Source organism: Salmo trutta, chromosome 4 (assembly GCF_901001165.1).
Source record: "Salmo trutta chromosome 4, fSalTru1.1, whole genome shotgun sequence".
Taxonomy (NCBI): domain Eukaryota; kingdom Metazoa; phylum Chordata; class Actinopteri; order Salmoniformes; family Salmonidae; genus Salmo; species Salmo trutta.
The window spans coordinates 7,525,589-7,547,466 of record NC_042960.1 but is presented as its reverse complement, the minus strand read 5'-3'; the positions used below and the strand labels follow the sequence as shown (position 1 = coordinate 7,547,466).

The following is a 21,878-nucleotide window of genomic DNA, read 5'->3' as shown; positions in this document are numbered from 1 at the left end:
GGAAGAGATTTATGAATATTCTTTCCCCACCATACACCCCTCCAACCAGACATGCTTTTTCTACTCATTTGCTGGATGTGGAGTTCAGGTGAAGGTCAAGCAAGTCATAGAGAAAGCAGACCGTATTGCAATCATCTCTGATGGGTGGCCGAATGTTCTTGGGCAAGGAATAATTAACTACGTCATGTCCACCCCTCAACCAGTATTCTACAAGAGCACAGACACACCGGTCTCTGCATTGCAGATGAGCTGAAGGCAGTCATCAATGACCAAGGACCACAGAAGATATTTGCACTGGTGACATACAATGCTGCAAACATGAAGGCTGCTTGGTCTAAAGTGGAGGAGTCCTACCCTCATATCACACCCATTGGCTGTGCTGTTCATGCATTGAATCTGCTCCTCAAGGACATCATGGCACTGAAAACAATGGATACACTCTACAAGAGAGGCAAGGAAGTTGTTAGGTATGTGAAGGGTCATCAAGTTATAGCAGCAATCTACCTCACCAAGCAAAGTGAGAAGAATAAGAGCACCACATTGAAGCTGCTCAGCAACATTCGTTGGGGTGGTGTTGTCATCATGTTTGACAGTCTCCTGGAGGAGGAGTCGTCTCTCTAAGAAAATGGCCTTATCACAGTCTGTTGATATGGACAGCCCCATCAGGATCCTCCTGGATGATGTATTTTGGGAGAAATTGGTCAGCAGCCTGAAACCTATAGCAGCTGCCATTGCACGGATTGAGAGCGACAATGCCATCCTGTCTGATGTTCAGACTGCTGCAGATGTAAGAGAATAAATCTGTACTGCCCTCCCCACTTCACTGTTGCTCCAAGCAGAGCTAACTGCAGTTCTGAAATACATCAAAAAGCGTGAAGACCTCTGCCTGAAGCCATAGTGTACATGTTGGACCTCAAGTATGCTGGCAATAGCATCCTGTCTGGTGCAGAGATCAACAAGGCCTATGGTGTCATCACTACTGTGTCTCGCCACCTTGGCCTGGATGAGGGTAAGGTTCTTGGCAGTCTGGCGAAGTACACTTTCAAGCAAGGGCTTTGGGATGGAGACGAAATATGGCAGTCATGCCAACACATCAGCCACCTGGTGGAAGGTACTTTATGGATCTGCGGCTCTTTCCCTTGTTGCCTCCATTCTCCAAATCCCACCAAAGTTAGCCACCTCAGAGTGCAACTGGTCCTTATTTGGGAATACACACACCAAAGCACGCAACATGCTGACCAATACAATGGTTGAAAAATTGGTGGCCATCCGGGCAAATATGAGGCTTTTTGAGCCTGACGAGCTGTCCTCAACAAGGTTGGAAAGTGACATTGAAGATGAGGCCTCAGAGTCTGATGTTCAAGAGGTGGACATTGAGGTCGTCCAGGGAGAAGACATGGAAGCCTGAGAGAAAGACAAGCAAAGCTTTAGTCTAGAAACTATCATTTTACAGATGTATGTTGAAAATGTTTTTGAGCGATACGATGGATCATTGGGATCATTCAATATTCCCTTTTTGTTGTTCAGTGAAATCATCCCATATGAAGAGTCAACTCATTTAAAGTTAAATTCGTAACTAAATTGTTTTTTAAAATTTATTTTGGAATGATTTAATTGCAAATGATTGTCTACTTATGATAAGGTAAAATGTTTGTTTCTGTCTCCATATGATATGGTAAATATATCCAATGCAAAAACATCTACATTTAAATGGTATTAATATTAATTTGCATAGGAATTTACAGAAATATGCAAAGTTTCCAACTTTTGAATATTCCCCAAAATGTGCAACCCTAGCTTGGACCATGATAGTTTGATGTGGACAACAAGGAACTTGAAACTCTCGAACCCGCTACCGCCCCGTCAATGTGAATGTTGTTGTCTCTGACCTCCTCCCTAAAGATACAGGCATCCTTCTTAACTTAGTTGCCGGAGAGGAAGGAAACCGCTCAGGGATTTCACAATGAGGCCGATGGGGACTTTTAAAACAGAGTTTAATGGTTGTGATAGGAGAAAACTGAGGATTGTAGTTACTCCACAATACTAACCTAATTGAGAGTGAAAAGGAAGCCTGTACAGAATAAAAATATTCCAAAACATGCTTTCGGTTTGCAACAAGGCACTCACTAAATTAACACTGCAAAAAAACTTTTTGTCCTGAATAAAAAGTGTTATGTTTGGGGCAAATACAACGTATTATTGAGGATCACACTCCATATTTTCAAGCATAGTGTTGGTTGCATCATGTTATGGGTATTCGTGTAATTTTTAATGACTGGGGAGTTTTTCAGGATAAAAAAATAAAAACGTAATGGGGCTAAGCACAGGCAAAATCCTCGGGGAAAACCTGGTTGTTTAATTCACCAGTGTCTAGTAGAAAACAATCTCCCATTCAGCTGGACAATAACCTAAAACACAAGACCAAATCTACACTAGTTGCTTACCAAGAAGACAGTGAAGGTTCCTGCAAGGCCGAGTTACAGTTTTGACTTAAATCTACTTTAAAATCTATGGCAAGACCTAGAAATGGTTGTCTAGCAATGATCAACAACCAATTTGACTAAGCTTGAAGAGTTTTCAAAATAATAATGAGTAAAATGTTGTACAATCCAGGTGTGGAAAGCTCTTAGAGACTTACCCAGAAAGACACAAAGCTGTACTGCCAAAGGTGCTTATACAAAATATTTGCTCAGGTGTGTGAATGAGGTACTTCATTTTCAATATATTTGCAAAAATGTAAAAAATATATATTTTTCACTTTGTCATTATGTGGTATTGTGTGTAGATATTTTGAATTCAGGCTGTAACACTACAAAATGTGGAATAAGTTAAGGGGTAAGAATACTTTCTGAAGGCTCTGTAATAGAGAAGACTAGGCAACCAGGCTTATTGGCTGTGTGTGTGTGTGTGTGTGTGTGTGTGTGTGTGTGTGTGTGTGTGTGTGTGTGTGTGTGTGCTTGCCTCCACTCTCACTTCCCGACAATTCCTCTCAGACGCAAACAAATGTAAACAACAAAATTGTGTCACAATACTGATGTAAAAATGGTCATTTAGAACACAAAAACCAGCCCATTGTTATGTGGCAGAGCGTAATATAGTGTGTTGTAAGACATTCTAGTGACTTGGGTAAAATTGCTGCTGTAACACAGTAGGCTGTCAATAGACTAGCCTTGTTCAATCTATGGGAACATACACAGCAGCCTCACTGTAAATCTCTATATAGCCTACGGGCCATTGGCTTTCATTATTTTAGATTATTAAAGTTTATGTCCTCTGGGTTCACGGAAACCCTCTGTCCTGGCCAAAACAGAGTAATGTTATGGATGGAGTAAAGGCCTGGGGCTGGGCCGCTGCTTTATTTGGTGGTGCTGCTGCTACGGCTCATGCCGTTAAGAGAACGAGAGACTGGCTGGCTCTGTTGTATAGAGGGATGGAGACATTTAGTAGTGGGTTGATGGAGTGGGATAGGAGTAGGGAGGAGAGAGGGTTGCTGTGGTCATGGAGGGCGGTGGGGTTATCTTGACGGATCACTGGAGAGGAGACGCAGACAAAAAAACAATCCCATTTGGATTGGTTAGTCCGGAGAGAGTCTTGTCTGTGGCAGCAGTGTAAGCAAACTGTTATGCTGTCTGTCTTGACCACTGTAAACCACATAGACAGCCGCACAGTTCTCTACTCCTGTCTTCTCATTGTCCATCAAGGTGTCTTTGCTCTGTTAGTCACTGTCTGCTCCATGAGGTTCTCCGGATACCAGTAGAGTCCTAGTTGTGCCTTAATGTCTTGAATCTACAGTGAACTGTTGCGCTCCACCACTGTCAAATACATTATGCTTGGAAAAGGTATCATTCCATGTAAAACAGTGCTAACCTCATGCAATGTAGTTGTGCCCGTAGTTTCTCACATCTGCAGTGTTATGAACGGTTGCACTCCTGAATGCTGCACCGCTGGTGTTAACAGAGTAGCATGTCAATAGTTCCAGAGAACTGCTTCAGGAGTAGGAAGTGGGGTGGTTGCTGTTCTTTCCATGAACACAGTGGTGTTTACCCCATTTAAGGAACTGAAACCCCCTGCAGGCTCTCAGCTGTGGTGTGCAGAGTTTAACAGGAGAGACACATGACACAGTTCTCAGGAACGCATACACGAACTGGCACACACACACTGACAGACGTGCGCACACACACACGCACATCCCAGTCAGGAACACACACAGACACACTTTTATTTTCACATGCTTTGTAAATAACAGGTGTAGACTAACAGTGAAATGCTTACTTACGGGTCCTTTCTCACAATTGATAACCTAACTCGTTGCACACGCCATAGCACTTAGTCACACCCCCGTGTGTACAAGCCTCTTGGGCCTGAGGAGGCGCAAGTCAACCCCCGTCCTCTGTAAAAAGGGCCCAGAAACATCTAGAAAACTATTTGAGAAATTGCTGACATTGTTTTGGGGCTGCTTGCGTTAGGCCTGACTTGGGAAATGGTTCACATTTCTCCTCCTGCTGCTGCCTCTGCTGCCTGGTGGCTCCAATCACACACACAGACGCACTATGCATATGCTCACAGACAGTCCCCTTCAATCGATAGTGAAGCAGGGTTCCTAGGGACTGGTGGAGAGGGGGAGGTGTCTCTCCTTGCTGTCAGAACAACATGCCTCAACAGGCCCAACACCTTTTTACGCTTCTTAGAGGGGAAACGCACAGGCACGTCATGTGACTGGAGTCACTATAGAAACAGCAGGATTATGATCCTCAAAGGGATATACCTGTCTTGTAGGAGGAGACAGGTGTGGTATAACTTGATTTAAAATAAACTGCTTCTCACTGCTTACTTTAGTTGCACTTATTGAAGTGTTCACATTTGCAAGTAGTGTGTGAGAGCTTTTAGCCCCCATAAGGAGTATAAATAGTTTGATAATAGAAGGTCAAGTATTGCAGTCGTGTTGGTTGCTATATTTCTTTGAACCAAATCATTTGTAAATACTCATTTTACACTGAGTGTACAAAACACCTGCTCTTTCCATGACAGACTGACCAGGTGAAATCTATGATCCATTATTGATGTCACTTGTTAAATCCACTTCAATCAGTGTAGATGAAGGGGAGGAGACAGGTTAAATAAGGATTTTTAAACCTTGAGACATGGATTGTGTGTGTGTGTGTGTGTGCCATTCAGAGGGTGAAAGGGCAAGACAAAAAATGTAAGTGCCTTTCAACGGGGTGTGGTAGTAGGTGCCAGGCACAACGTTTTGAGTGTGCCAAGAACTGCAACGCTGCTGGGTTTTTCCACGCTCAATAGTTTGTGTATCAAGAACGGTCCACCACACAAAGGACCTCCAGCCATCTTGACACAACTGTGGGAAGCATTGGAGTCAACATTGGTTATCCCTGTGGAACGCTTTCGACACCTTGTAGAGTCCATGCTGTGATGAATTGAGGTTGTTCTGAGGGCAAAAGGGGGTGCAACTCAATATTAGGAAGGTGTTGTTAATGTTTTGTACACTGTGTACTCTAGTGGTTTGGTGAGGAAACAAAAACGTGATGTCCCTTGCGACATCAAGCACATCCACAAAGCACATGTCTGCGACTGTCCATTGAGTCCGTTCCATTTCCTTATCTTTAAATATAGTCAGTGCGACTTTAGGCCCATTTCCTCTCCCTCCTCCTTAGTCATAGAGCAGAGGAATTGGATTATGGTTGAATCAACGCAGCCCGGGGCAGTAAATGTGATTTAGTCTGGGTTAGCTCTGCTCTCTGATTGGATTAGAGACGGCCTGTGTCTGCTGCTGGTCACTGTCTTCAGACACTCAGGATGGGACCCAGGAGAGAGAGGGAGAGTGTGTGTGTGTGTGTGTGTGTGTGTGTGTGTGTGTGTGTGTGTGTGTGTGTGTGTGTGTGTGTGTGTGTGTGTGTATACCGGCCAGGGATTCCCCGTTAGATGCATACACACTTACGCAGACATGTAAACATATGCATGCATTCACTATGGCTGCCACAGTAATCCTATGAATGTGTAACTGACAATTATGGACAGTAAACGTGTGTGTGTGTGTGTATTTTGTCATCGTCTCAATATATTCATTTTAGGAAGAGGGGGATTTGAACTTTAATGGTTTTCCGTGAGGAGGGTAAGGTTGGTCATTATTTTATGAGCAGAACCACATGGTCGGGAGTGAAATCTTTAAGGAAGTATGTCGTAGATCAATCTTGAAGATTCATTAGAAGCGCACCTTTTTTTACAAATGAAAAAATGACCATGACTGTCATTTGCATGAGAATGAATCGTTACCCAAAATCACGGAATCGTCACGGCCCTAGCATTCACACTCAAGGACTCAAACCCACATGACACAGGCATGCACGTACACACACACACCCTCAGTGGGCAGTGAGAAGGTCTGGTCATGTGTCTGGCTGGCTGGCGTCTCCACCACCCACAGCCTGCTGCTGTAGTGTGGCTGCTCCACTGATTAGTGCTGTCTCTCTCTGGTTCCATCAGCTTCATCAACATACTGTGGTTGTGTCTGTCAGAAGTTAACCTGTCCTTCATGGGTAGTGGTGCAGCCCCGACCTATAAGGCATATCATAGTCTTTTGACCATCTGTTAGTAAGGTCATGAACTTTGCATGACGACGTATGACAACAGGTCGGAACAAACTCAACAGGTTGTCAGCAGGCCTTGTGGGCCAGACTTAAGGAGAACTAAGGTCCTGACTCCATTTTGCCACATCCTGGCGAGGGGCGGACGGTGAGGGTGTTTTCTGTCCTGCCTCGCCGCTGTACGACTGGCCAAGCTAGGGTAGGCCCCTCTCCTCGCGGTGGAAACAGCCTGCCGTGGCTGAGCGGGGAATAGGAGGTGGTGGGTGGAGGGGAGGTGGCCTCTGTTATTTTCAGTCCATTGTGTCTACTTCCTGTGGGCCAGTGGTTATTGGAGCAGGGTGTTAGACTTGACGGAGGTGGGGAGGAAAGGAACAAGACTTGGTCGACTCGACGCTGGCTGGCTGGCAGCTTGGATGACTAGCTACCACGCTCCTGTCTTCGCTTCCCTATACTCGTCTCCACGCCGAATCGGCACCACCAGGTAAAACATTGCCCCAGATTTCGTTGGCATACTAGTGGTAGCCATGTTTTCCTCTTGTTGCTATGCAGGTTTTTTTTACTTGTTGTTGGGGAAATGATGTTCGACCACCCATGTCTGGCGGGTAACACCTACCCTCACTCAGCGCCTATGGTGCCCATTTCTTTCAAGTTGGACGTTGTAGATCGTCTGTCCGCGGCTTGTTTCTTTATCTGTTGCGTGTGGACAGTGTTTGCCGCCGCCGCCGCTAAAAACCCAGTACCACGGGAGACAGGAAGTGGGAGGTGGAAGTGTGCCATCCGCCCTCGCTCTTATGTAAGGTGAAGCCTCCTCCAGGGCGGCCGTTGTAGGCGACGTGTATTATTTGAAGACAAGGAGAGGAAGCTGGGAAGTACCTGTGGTAATACCACCAGGTAATAACACTCTCAATAAGAGCCTTTCTGTCTGGTAGCATTGGGCTAAACAGTAGACCTTTCTCAAGGGAGCTAAATCTCATTAGGTTTACTTGCATGTCCATGTCAATGGGGGTATTGAGTTTGTAACCTGCACTGTACAGTATATTATCTAACCTGTGTAATCAGTGTGTGAATCCGTTCCGCTCGGTATTGCATTGAGACAACCAAATGCTACACTTGTGGAGTTGTGGGGGCCCAAAGGGGACATGGATGGATGGACAGGACATCCCCAGTTCCCCTCACACTCAGGACAGGGCCCCTCTCCTAAAGGATTCCCTCCTCCCATGGGGGGGAGGGGGGGATCTATAGTTAGCCCTGACCAACGGACCCCTGCCGCGTGACAACGGAGGCAAAACAGGAAGTCTTTTTGCCGTGTGTGTGTGTGTGTGTGTGTGTGTGTGTGTGTGTGTGTGTCGGGAACAGATGACCAGGAAGATTAAAAAAAGAGGAGAAAAATGCCAACAAAGTGGAAACTTCCAGCAGCAAGGGATGGTATTTCCTTGTGTGTTTGTCTCTCTCTCCTCTCTCGCTCTCGTGTTTTTCTCTTCTAAAAGACCCTGTTTCCTGGTAAACATTGAGACGGGGGGGGGGGGTGTATTTGGTTTGGCATTTGAGAAATGGATTAGTACCTACTGTTCAGTCAGTGGTTGTGTTTGTGTGTTCGGTCGCTGTGTGAGAACTGTTACTTCACCACGCTCTCTCAGCCGTGAACGATGGGAAATCAACCAACACGTTAATGTTTAAGCCCACTCACTCATAGTTAATGCTTTACCCGCCTTAGGCCTCTGCAGCCTAACCTGGACTGACTGGAGCTATACATACTGGGGGATGTGGTGGGGAGGTTGATGGTTGCCAGAGTGGAGAAATCCTTTTCTCCACTCTGGCAACCATCAACCCTGTCTGTCGCTGGGGGTTTCGGGTTGCAGGTGGTGAAGAAAACGCAACCAGTTGATAAGGGAGGTAAAAACGGTCCTCGGTTTCTAAAACCAGGCCATTCCCACGGGACCGCTGTTTCTGTTCAGGGCTTGATCTCCCGCCCTCCCTTGTTCTCACTCGCCCTCTGCCTCTCATTCTCTCTCTCCCCTTCTCTTTCTCTGCCTTTCCTAATGAATGATTGTGGCCTGACCCCTGACTTCGAGCTCCTCTTGTCTCCGCCTTAAGAGTCAGTAACAGTCAGTCACACAGTACTAGCCTAGCCTAGCCGTCACAGCAGCAGTAGTACGGCGTTGGGTGGCAGTATGACAGGTGGACAGCAGCAGAGATGGGACATTGGGCTAGTTGGATCTGGTGGACAGGGGAACTGCCTCTAACTGGTCCTCTGTGGATAACACCTCCCAGCTGACCAACACTCCCACAGACAGGTAAGAACTAAAGCACCTCGGTTATCTCAACTAGGAAGATGCAGAATGTGTTGTTCCAGTAGTGGACACTTGTTGTCCCAAGACTACAGGAAAGCCTTTGAAGAAGCGTGTGTGTGTGTGTGTGTGTGTGTGTGTGTGTGTGTACTGTTTGGCTGGATAGCAGGGCTATCAAACATGGATTTGTGTTCTTTGGACTGTCAGTGTAGAGGGCGGTTGGGGGATTTGAGGTCCGACGGTGACGGCGCCTCGCTGGGTGTGAATTTCACAGCTGCACATCAAAGAGCGGGACTGTGGGACGGCGGAGGGAGGGAGGGGGAGGCTTGTTTTGTTCATCATGGTAGATCAATACACAGTGATCACATCCAGCCAGCCAGTGCAGCTCAGGGTCTGATGCATACAGCTATAGCACAGTACTGGAAGGTTATGTAGATGGGATGCCCTCTATGCATCGCCACTTAGATACATCCTCTCAACAGGACATGGAATTGTAAGGTGAGGATGCTTCTCTTGCCATTGTTTGTGTGTAGGGCTTTTTGGCAGAATACTGTACCTTGGCTGTTTGGTCACTTCATTGTTAACGTCATATGAAAACAAGATGAGAGAAGTGGAGCTCCTTTTTTCCCCGTTAGGTTTCATTTTTAATTCTGCTCTCGCAACATCGCAGAAATCATCATTAGTCAGTCTTAGTCTCAGCAAAGCAAACGTTTTATGAACTCTGCGTCGGGGGGGGTTTTGGGTCGCCATGTTCTCCAGTCTGTCTCCTCCATTGTTATTGCGACCTCATGTGTATGAAGACTTATGCTGATTCCATGCCTTTTTCTGTTGCTGTTAGCAGTGCTCTGCATAAACTGTAGGCTATTTATACAGCTGGCCTTTCCCTTACAGAGAGGAGGAGAGATGATCCTCCTTATGTTACACGGCAGATGTAGGTCCTCGCCAGTGTATTTCCAGGGAGAGGAAAGTGTTTAAGGTCACAGTATATGATGACGACATTAGGTGGACTGGCCACTGTTTTTCCTTCTGATGTTGGCCCTTATTCAGAAGAGCCTGTCCAGATCTCAAATCTTGTCCCCTGGCTATTTGTACATCTCTGTTGTGTTACTGACCAGTGTAGGAAGAAATGAATAGAGCACTGAGAGAGGAGTTGGATGTGATCTTAGTTTTGTAGTCCTATTCCCCAGCAGGATGAGCTCTCTCTCTCTCTCGCTCTGGAGTAAGAGCTAGACTCTGTTGATAAACAGCGTGAGGATGCGGGTCTATATATACTGCAACGCAGGCTCAAGGAGTTAGCCTGCTAGCGTGCCTAAATATTCTGGAAAAAACTTTTTTTTTTTTAAATAAGCTTGAAATGGGCGTGGTCTACTTAAACTCAACAGCCAAAAACGCATATCTAAGTTCAACTTTCTGGTTGTTTATCAAAGTTAGCTGGCTAACTCATTGGTCTTGCTTGGTAGTATACCCCTCTGGTGTTAGCCTACACCTGGCTTGGTTGTTGTTGTTTACAAGGTCGCTGTAATAGGTCACGGGTGCTCCTCAGCCCATTCCTCCTACATGTCTTTCCTTACCAGTATGACTTTATTTTTCTCTCTCCTTTTTCCCTCTATTTTGCTTAAACACACACAGGAATTGAGGGGGAATCTCCATGATTCATATTAGCCAAGGGCTGTGTAATGTAAGTGTGTGGCCTCCTCACCCCTGTGTCTCCACCTTCATCAAGCCTGCTGCTGGCTCACATATCAGCTCAGGTGCTGGAGATGGGAACTAGGGACTGACTCTCTAGAGGGGTTGTGTTAGGGCTATGGGGCAATCAATCTATGGTTCTATGGTGGTTTTCCTGGAGACAGCGTTACCTAATGACCTCAGACTGGATGTGGTAGTCGTCCCCATCCCCCCATTTGTGGTTTTCAAATACGGTTTTCTTTTCTCCTGCTTGTGATGTGGGAGAGGTTTTTATTGGAAGCAAAATTAGTTTGAACTGAAGTTTTATAACTGACCCAATGTCTGGTTAATCACGATGGGTTGGCTGAAATGTATTTCTTTTTCCTGTTTCATTGTAATGCCTCAAATTAGCCAGTTAAACAGGGCAATTTATGCAGTGATGGAAAGAAGGTGAGAAGGTATAAAAAGCAAGCACCTTAGTCAATCTGCACAGAGCTGCGGTCTAGACTGTCATGCGTGACCACTCCCTGGGTGCTTGGCAACGTCACTCGCTGTGTGCCTTTTTTTTTAGAGGGCCACTCGTATTCTACTTGGACAAAAATCGCCTTGCCCCTCGTATGTGTTCTAAATGAGCGCGTAGACTTTGTGCCCATAGAATATTCTGTTAAAGGCAGGCAAAGCCTCCACTCTCTTACCTAGCCCCCTGTTTCAATCAATTATCAACAAAGTGAAATCTGTGTTTGGTTTTAAATATGAACTCTTTGTTCAGTTCATGCTAGTCCATTTCATACCAGTCAGTCGACACTGGTGGACTTGAGGGCCACAGTCCGCCCCAGTAACTCCCCTCAGTAAGAGTGTTTTGGTGACGTAACAACACGAGAGCCTCTGACAATTTGCTATGAAATGACACACTGTGAACAAGCAACACAGAGCAGTGAATTTAACAGATGTTTTTAATAATTAACATTCAGGATAATGTGTATCCAAGACTTTACTGTGTTGTGGTGTCAACAAATTGCACATCCTGCATTCACTGGACATCTTCATTGGTTTAGGAAACGATCAGTAATAAACAGCGCACCGCGGAAGTGTCCATTTTCACTTAGCAACGGAGCTGATAAAGAGAGGAGGTAGAGAGGTGACGCTCTAGCAGGGGCCGTGTGTGTGTGTGTGTGTGTGTGTGTGTGTGTGTGTGTGTGTGTGTGTGTGTGTGGGGGGGGGCTACTGTGAGTGTAAGCGAGTGACATGGGGAACAGGGAGGAGGGAGGGAGAGACGAGCGACCGCAACCAACCAATCAGACGTGTTCTATAGTAGACTAATAGTATAGCGCGAGTCCTACACAGTTACAAACAACTCCGTTTAGAATATAAATGTAGCAGCCTACTGTTGTACTTGGTCATTGTAGCCTAACCTTCTCCTTTAATTTATAATTCCAATATATACATTTTTTTCCCCCCCACATGGAGGCTCTGACTGTACCCTATTGCCGCTTTGATGACTTATGATTTTCACTCTCGTGAAAAGCAAAGAGCTGCAGCATAAATGAGTCTCACGGTCTCGCTCTCTCTCGCTCTCTCTTTGTCATGGGAAACATATGTTTATATTGCCAAAGCAAGTGAAATAGGTAACAAACAGTAAGAAATGAACAGTAAACATTACTCTCAAGTTTCAAATGTCATATTATGGGTATATACAGTGTCGTAACAATGTGCAAATACATTGAACGAAAATATAAACAACATGTAAAGTGTTGATCTCATGTTACTTGACTGAAATAAAAGATCTCAGAAATGTTCCATATGCATTTCTCTCAAATGTTGTGCACGTATTTGTTTACATCCCTGTTAGTGAGCATTTTATCCTTTTGTCAAGATAATACATCCACCTGACACCAAGCTCTGGTGGACACACAATTGCGCGCTCCCTCAACTTGGGACATCTGTGGCATTGCGTTGTGACACAACTGCACATTTTAGTGGCCTTTTATTGTCCCCAGCACAAGGTGCACCTGTGTAATGACCATGCTGTTTAATCAGATTCTTGATATGCCACATCTGTCATGTGGCTGGATTATCTTGGCAAAGGAGAAATGCTCACTAACAGGGATATAAACAAACATTTTAGAGAAATAAGCTCTTTGTGTGTATTAAACATTTCTGGGATCTTTTATTTCAGCTCATGAAACATGGGACCAGCACTTTACATTTTGGGTTTATATTTTTGTTCAGTGTAAGAGGGGGCTGTGCTCTGTTAATGGGGAGTGTTTGGCGACCAGGCCCGGGAGGAAACCGACCACGCAGACCGTGCCGTCTCCAACCTCTCTTTATTGGCCGTGCAGGAACAGGACCATAAACTGCACAGGAAGGAAGACTTTGCTGGCTCAGGATTCAGGAGATTGGTTGAAGTCTGAAGATGTGACACTGTCTGGAAAAATAATAAAATCCTGCTTCTTTGTCTGCAAGGAATGTGGATGTCTTCCTGAGAAGCAGAAGTGTTGGTCTTTTAGTTACTGGTAGTGCTGAGATGTTGTTTTTTGTGGTTGTGATTAGGCCTGTGAAGGTTAATGGAATGACTGCACTCACTAACAAAAATTTGAATAGTATAATTTTTTGGGGGTGCACATTTTCTCCTCTGCTCCTGACTTGGGGGGGGGGGGGGTGTTGCATAGGCCACAGTCCATTTCTGCATTAACATGACCTCTAAACATGGGCAGAGTTGTTGTGCAAGCAAGGTGTCGCGGCAAACAAGAATTTGGGGGGGGGGGTGTTGCATAGGCAACCAAATCCTTGTTTGCCGCAACACCTTGCTTGTTTCAGCAAGGATCAACAAAGTTATATCATGTTTAGAGGTCATGTTACTGCGGAAATGGACTGAACCTCATGAATGCCCGGCCGTCCCCTCTTCAGTCAGTTGTTCGTTACGCGATTATACAGTAATTGTGGCAGCCCGAGCAACCAGGCCCAGGAGGAAACTAACCGAGCACAGGAAGTAAGACTCTTAGCTGGCCCAGGATTCAGGAAATGGGTTAAAGTCTCAAGAAGTGACACTGGGCATGTTTACATGCACATTAATATTTCGATATCAAACTGATTATGGCAGAGTATGGCATTAGTAACGTAAACACCTTTATCTGATTGTCTTAATTGGGTTAAGGTCCTAATCGATGTAACACCAAGTTCTGAGCAATCTTTTGAATTATTAGGATATGTAAAGGGCTTTTTCGGCGTTCCAGCTGTGTATTTGATCTGCGTATGTGCCAGCACCGGTAGCGCAAGCCTCGTATGAAGTGTGTTCGGAAGAACTTAAAGTATTCACACTTGGTCAATTTCAGCCAATTTTTGTCGACTCATGTGCCAGCACATTGGTAGCTTAATTTGTTGTGCGGTGTGAGCACTCCATTTTGAGAGGTGGCCTGAGTTCCGTTCACTTGAATTACCAGATCCGGTTCCCTTTTGTTTTAGGGCAATGTGAACACAGCTCCCCAGGTTCGGGATTCTTCCCACACCACAGCGACACTGTTTACCCGACCATAACCCCTCACATTGGTGCCACAACAAAGAGAAGATGTGTGGGTTTGCAGAACAAAATGTGTCCCGTTTTTGGATATTGATTAACCGTTGTTAAGTATGCACAGGAATTCCAAAATATGTGTGGCTTTTTTAGTTCAAGATTATTCGTTGGCAATATGTGATCTATAGTATAGGCTTAGAGCTTCATAAGCTGTTTATTGATTGATTGGTTTGAATAGTGTGAGAAGACAACATATTTGGTGTCATAACAGGGTACAAAATCTATCTGTAGTTGTCACATACAAACGTTATGTCTGAACTGCGAATCGAATATTCTTTGCAAAAATAACACGGTCACTGTAGTAGAATGTTTTATTTTGTCAATTTTCTGCGTTTATTCAAGTCCCATGAGGCTGCCTGATGTCAGATCTGTCCACAACAGGATTATTAGGGACCTTTTTCTGCTTGTAAAGCATGTAAACGTGTCTTACTGAAAAGGGAAGGGGACATCTAGTCAGTTGCACAACTGAATGCGCTCAACCGAAATCTCTTAACGCATTTAACTCCACCCCTCTGAATTGCCCGGGGAGCAGTTGTTGTTGGGCGTTAACTGCCTTGCTCAAGAGCAGAACGGCAGATTCCTACCAGCGACCTTTCGGTTACTGGCCAGAAGCAAGGTTTTTGTCTTTCAGTTTGTCTTTTAGTCACTGTTAGTGCTGAGGAGAATTTTGAAAATGTTGTGGTTCTGATAAGTTGTGTGTGTGTGTGTGTGTGTGTGTGTGTGTGTGTGTGTGTGTGTGTGTGAAACGATGACCATATCCTCATTCTTAAAGAGGAGGAAAAGAGACCGTCAATATTAGAGGAAGACTATCCCCATGACTGCTGAAGTCAGTTATCCATCAATGTCAGTGAAATGAAACATGATCAACTTTTATAGTGGAATGGGAACTGGTGTGTGTGTGTGTGTGTTTTGCTTTTCAGAGATGCTCTTGGGTAATCGTTTCACTATCTTTCCAAATATATGTGTTGGGGTGCATTTAAATGTTTTAACACACACACACACTCCACCCCTGCCTGTGTCAGGCCCTCCCCCTCTGATTTAGTGGTGGGTTGGTGGCTGCTGCTTTCTGCTGTGTGCTGCTGGCAGTTAAGGAGGTCTGGGACCACCTGATTACACTACACAGGAAGTCAGAGGAGGGAGAGGTCACACTGCAGCCCCGCGCAACACACTGCACCTCTCCATAAAGACAGGAGAGCAGACAACAACACACTCACACTTTAACCAGACGCTCAAGGAGACTCATCAAAACCCCGCGCAGCACTAGTAAGGTACGGTAAAGGGAACGCTCGGTCTCCTGTGTGTTTGTTTGCACAGTGTGTCAGCCAGGGGAGGTAATATCTAATACATAGAGATTGTGTGTGTGTGTGTGTGTGTGCGTGCAAGGGGATTAAAGCTGCCAAGAGGGTTGCTGGGAGAGGCCAGGTGAGATGACTGAAACTCACCTGTGGAGTGTGTGTATGTGTGTGTGAGACAGTGGAGCAGCATGGGCTGAAACTCTCTCTCGTCTGTGGTGGAAGGCGTTTGGGGTGGAAGAACGGGGTCACAGAGTGGTTGAGGTGTTTTGCGGTCTCCTTTTTGGCCTGATCCCTCAACGTAACTGGAGCTTCTGCTCCTGCTGCTTTGTATTTGACAGGGTCTGTCTCGTTGACATTGGGCGACGTGAGAGACTGGCGAAAGGAGGACCAGGCAGCTATACACTACTATAACTGAACAAATAGATCCAGATGTTTGTTCTATTCAGTTGTTGGAGGGAGTACTATTAAATCCACTCATGCTTGTTGAGGTGTTAGCTCAGTATTTTATTACTGATTGAAAACCAATGGCTTTACAATAGCTGTGAACTGAAACACTTGCCACCTTTTTAACTATTTTATTTTGGCCTCCTATGTCTGTTTATGACATGAACTGTACCAGCGGTTTAGATGAGTTTTGAATTCCCCTAACGACTGTGCCAGGTTGGACAGAGCCAGATGCTGACAGTGCTAGCACAGAGACCGTTTTCTCTCTGTTCGGTCTCTCTCCCTCCTCGGTCTCAAACTGCCATCGCTCCTCCAGCTCCCAGCTCTCATTTCCTGCCCCCGCGTGGCGCTTTCTTTTTCCCTCTTTCCTTCTCTCTCTTATTCTCTGGCTCTGTGTGTCTGTCTGCAGGGGCGGCTGGCCCGCACCCTGTACCTCTGTCTCTCTTCTCTCTCCCTGGGTTCCTGTCTGGCCAGGGAGGACTGTTAGGACACATACCGACTCCCACTGATTAGAACAGAAACAAGGGAGGCCTTTTCTCACTTCAGAGGAACCTTGAATAAACTCACATTGTGGCAGTTGGGTGGTTTGTCAATAGCCTTTCGACACACTGACAGTTACCTTCCCTAGTAGAATACTATGTGAAAACACTGTTCAATGTATCAGCACCAGTATCATCACTCTGTTTTGTTTCCCCAAACCTCCTAGAGGTGCCATACTCATGTCTTTTTTGTGCCCAATTTGCCTTTAAAAGCAGATCCAGGACCTGTTATGTTGTTGCTAGTGATTTAAAGTGACAGTTGCTGGCAGGCAAAGCTGATCCAAGGTCACATGTTGATGGCAGTGGATAACAGGAGAAGGGACTGACCACTGACCACCAGTTTCCAGGCAGCTGGACCTCAGGCCTGCCTGCTTGCAGATGGAAGTCCCCTTTCCCTCCAGCTGGGAGGGGGATGACGCCTGGACACACTCAGGCAAAGGGCATACACACTGCTCGAGCGTCAACTGGCCTTCGCTGACCGCCATATTATCTCTTGAGGCCTATGAGGATGTAAAAATAGCTGTTTAGCAGCAAGAATCTTAGACATGCCCAGAAAACAAAGACTGATTTATGCAAGCTGCTGGGCTAAGCATAGAGAGGCTTTTGTGCCCCCAACCTCCCTCTCTCTCCAGACCTCATCACCAAGGCCGCGAGCGCCAAAACCTCTGACGCTCTCTAATACTCTACTTTAAGAACGGGCATTGTTTGGGACGGCCTTGGGGTCCTTGCTGATTTGGCTTGGCGTACCACAACGGTGTACGCGATTGCATTTGTTTTTAAGCCCTGACGTTGGACTGTGGCGTCATTCAGAATGTGTGGTTGGCTTCAGGACATTTTTGAGTAAGCAGAGAGCTATTTACAATAATAATTTAAAAAATGTTTCCTTATCTGGTGGTGGGGGTTGATTCTCACTAGTGCTTTCACTTCTAGTTCTACTAATACTATTTCCAGCAGGTCTGTTTTTATTGGTTTCTCCCAAGTCATTACTGGAAGGCTTGACTTATATACCTGTTGCAACACTGAGCTTTTAAAGAGGACAGCATTATGATGAATGCCAGAGCCAATAGTATTGCAACTGAATGCGTCTCGCGTCTGTCAGGAACACGGAACAGGAAAAGTTCCAGAATGGCTCCTCCCACTCTCTTTCCCTTTTCCCAGCACTGTTGCACAAACGGTCCTGTGGCCTGCCTGCCTGCCTGCATGAGCAGATCTATAAGAAAAACAACAAATGCTCCACTACCCGGAATGCCCCATAGAATCCAGGCTACATATGCTCTGAAACGCGCTTGATTAGAACACATGCTTGCTGGGCAAACAAGATCTCAATAAGTGTTATTCTGTTGAAATGACCTGCATTTGCACGGCACCGTCTTTGTTTGTGGGACCTTCAAAGAACAGTTCATGCGTTCACAGTCTGGAAAAGCAAAGCGTAATCAGAGGCAAACCAACCAACGTGTGAGAGATGACTGCAGCGTATCGCTGTGTGGTTTTTAATAAGAATGGCCAATGACGTGCGTTCACCGTGGACGTGTTCTCTGGGTTTTCCTCATCTTTTTCTATCCTGGTGCTGGAGCGGAACCCGACTTGAGAACAAACAGACCTGTTTGTTCAAGGTAGAGGGAGCGAGATGGAGAGCGGGAGGGAGAGAGGAACAAGTTAATAGTTTGGTTTACAGGCAGAGCTGAGAGGAGGTTGTTGTCGAATGGGGGGTGGCAGCTGAAGAACGCTTTGTTCTCAGGTTACCGCACCTGACGCCTCAACTAGCTCCCTGCTCCTTTCTCCCTGGCTGCCTCTCTCCCACAAGACTCCACTCTTCACCACAACACATGGCTGGAACAGAGGCTGCTACTGTTAGTCAGGGCTAGAGAGATGCAGTTGAAGTCAGAAGTTTACATACACATAGGTTGGAGCCATTAACTCGTTTTTCAACCACTCCACAAATTTATGTTAACTAACTATAGTTTTGGCAAGTCGGTTGGGACATCTACTTTTACATGACACAAGTAATTTTTCCAACAATTGTTTACTGACAGATTATTTCACTTATAATTCACTGTATCACAATTACAGTGGGTCAGAAGTTTACCTACACTAAGTTGACTGTGCCTTTAAACAGCTTGGAAAATTCCAGAAAATTATGTCATGGCTTTAGATGCTCCTGATAGGCTAAATGACACCAATTGGAGGTGTACCTGTGGATGTATTTCATGGCCTACCTTCAAACTCAGTGCGTCTTTGCTTGCCATCATGGGAAAATCTAAAGAAATCAGCCAAGACCTCAGAAGAAAAATTGGAGACCTACACAAGTCCATCCTTGGGTGCATTTCCAAACGCCTGAAGGTACCATATTCATCTGTACAAACAATAGTACACAAGTATAAACACCATGGGACCACGCAGCCGTCATACCACTCAGGAAGGAGACGCGTTCTGTCTCCTGGAGATGAACGTACTTTGGTGCAAAAAGTGCAAATCAATCCCAGAACAACAGCAAAGGACTTTGTGACGATGCTGGAGGAAACAGGTACAAAAGTATCTATATCCACAGTTAAACGAGTCCTATATCGACATAACCTGAAAGGCCGCTCCAAAACCGTCATAAAAAAGCCAGACTACGGTTTGCAACTGCACATGGGGACAAAGATCGTACTTTTTGGAGAAATGTCCTCTGGTCTGATGAAACAAAAATAGAACTGTTTGGCCATAATGACCATCGTTATGTTTGGAGGAAAAAGGGGGAGGCTTGCAAGCCGAAGAACACAATCCCAACCGTGAAGCACGGGGGTGGCAGCATCATGTTGTGGGGGTGCTTTGCTGCAGGAGGGACTGGTGCACTTCACAAAATAGATGGCATCATGAGGCAGGAAAATTGTGGCTATGTTGAAGCAACATCTCAAGACATCAGTCAGAAAGTTAAAACTTGGTCACAAATGGGTCTTCCAAATGGACAATGACCCCAAGCATACTTCCAAAGTTGTGGCAAAATGGCTTAAGGACAACAAAGTCAAGGTATTGGAGTGGCCATCACAAAGCCCTGACCTCAATCCTATAGAAAATTTGTGGGCAGAACTGAAAAAGAGTGTGAGCAAGGAGGCCTACGAATCTACACCAGCTCTGTCAGAAGAAATGGGCCAAAATTCACCCAACTTATTGTGAGAAGCTTGTGGAAGGCTACCTGAAACATTTGACCCAAGTTAAACAATTTAAAGGCAATGCTACCAAATACTAATTGACTGTATGTAAACTTCTGACCCACTGGGAATGTGATGAAAGAAATAAAAGCTGAAATAAATCATTCTCTCCACTGTTATTCTGACATTTTACATTCTTAAAATAAAGTGGGGATCCTAGCTGACCTAAGACAGGGAATTTTTACTAGGATTAAATGTTAGGAATTGTGAAAAACTGAGTTTAAATGTATTTGGCTAAGGTGTATGTAAACTTCCGACATCAACTGTATCTCTCTGGGTTGGGTCTCTGCCTGGTCTTTTCCCCTTGGACTGTTCATTGTTTCTTTATGGGTTAGGTTAGGCTATGTAGTCCATATGAGAGGGGTTTGGCCGTACGTCACCTCCAAGTGACCTAGTCTGGAAGAAAAGCAGTCACTGTCTGCAGACTGACCGGCCTGAAAATATGTAACCCTGTTCTTTGTTAGTGTCACCAAGCCATCTTGTTATTTGTTATGGCATCATCGATACCCTGACCTCTTCTCCCCTCTCCACTCGTTTCCTCTCCCTCCCTCCTTCTCCATGCTCACTCCTGCCTCCTCTCTGGTTTTGTCCTGTCTCTCTCGGGTTCTCTCCTCCTCTCCTCTGTCTCTCTGGGCTTGGATAGAAGCTGTTTTCAGAGGAACAAACGGAGAGGCTGTTCCCAGCCGGGGATGAGTCAGTGCAGCTGGCTGCAGGTCACACGCCCCCGGCGCCCTCTCTCGCTCTCTCTCCCTCTTTCTCCATCCCACCTCCGCCAAGATTGCCTTTGCTGGGCCCAGCGCTAAATGCTAACACACCCAAAGTCACTGAGGGAGCTATGCTAGGCTTATACTGCTAACAACCACACCAGAGTCACTGAGGGAGCTAGGCTATTATAATGCTAATAACATGTGAGTTGTGCCAATGCTATGCTACAAATGCGTAATTGCTGTTAGCCCCATGATTTTGCTAATACCAAACCCAGAAAAACAGAATAAGTCTATTGCATTCCACAAGTCTGATTTTAAGCAGAGAGTTCTATGCTAATGCTAACAACAATCTGAGTAAGGGATAGTTCCAGGCTAATACTGACAACTGACTCAGTCATGGGAGCAAAGGGTTCAGGACACTATCATCCAGACGTTTCCTTTCATAAATCAACAGACTTTAATACGCTGCTCTTTTGTCAGTCTCTCCCTTTGAAACTCTTAAGAGAAAAGATGGTTTACAATTACATAATTATTCAGGTCAAGACCGTAAAACAATCTGACCTCCCCTCACCCCTTACTAAGCACACACAATGGCTGAACGAAGAAAGGGGGACTGAGAGAAAGGGATATTTTGTGAGGCACCTGCTGTCTTGAGTGTAGGAGAGAGACCATAAAAAACATAGCTGCTCCATCCATTTAAAGTTAACATATGCTCTTGTTTTGACCCAGAGAGAGGGAAAGAGAGGGAGAGAACACTGGACCAGAGGGGTAATGCTCTCCACTACGACACTTGCTTAACCCATTAGCCCGGCTGCTCAGACATAATAGCCCAGAGATAACCACAGGGCGTGTGAGCCTTTAGACCTCATGCAGTTTCCACCTCCTGGAGTATCATCTAGGCAGAGGCAGTATGACCTATTCTGGCCCTTGGAGCAACTGGGAAGTGGGAAGGAAGGGAATCCCAATCCATCTGGTAATGACTAGATGGGGAAATGAGGAAAGTGGCTTTTGATGTGGCTGAGGTTGGTTAGGGTTTACCATAGCTTCAATAGTGAGTGACATCACTCCCCTGCAGAAACTGAGTCTCAGCCATTACGATGCATTTAATTGATGTACTTTGAAAGGTGAGGCAATGGCAACGTTTTCAGCGGTCAATTGCCTTTGTAGATTGCAACCTTATTTCCTTAAAACAGTAATTATCTACTTTTTACGAGACTTGTATGTACTCACTACAGTAAGTCGCTCTGTATGAGTGTCTGCTAAATGACAACATTTCAAAGAATGTAAACTTGGCCTTGATTTTTGTTTTCATATTGTACCAACCCACGTGCTTTCACTAGGCAGCATAGGCCTGCAGTGTTAAACATAATGGAGCAGGTGAGAGGTGGTTGTTGACTGTCTGACTGGGTTGTAGCTAGGCAGAACGCCGCAGCTGACAGACACTGTAACCCTGTGTTGGTGGCAGTGCCAGCAGCACGAGGGGTGGTTGCCCGGGACTCTGCCCTGACATGTTTGTGACACACACTGAACACAAGCCAGCGTGTCTGGCTTAGTCCTTCCTCTCAAAGGTAGCAGCTGT

At 45.6% G+C, this 21,878-nt stretch overlaps 1 protein-coding gene across 11 annotated transcripts in view; it reads left to right on the top strand.

The window, feature by feature from the left end:
- The window catches only part of LOC115191781 (GRB2-associated-binding protein 1-like), a 68,236-nt gene that overhangs the window by 20,552 nt on the left and 25,806 nt on the right, over positions 1 to 21,878 (top strand). The window contains exon 1 of one of the 11 annotated variants that reach the window (XM_029749706.1): positions 8,610 to 8,893. The exons of 9 other annotated variants lie outside the window; for them this stretch is intronic. The gene's annotated coding sequence lies outside the window, so the exon portion shown is untranslated. Of the gene's footprint in view, positions 1 to 8,609; positions 8,894 to 15,158; positions 15,392 to 21,878 lie in introns of those variants that run through there. One more of the 11 variants, XM_029749703.1, reaches the window with a different exon arrangement.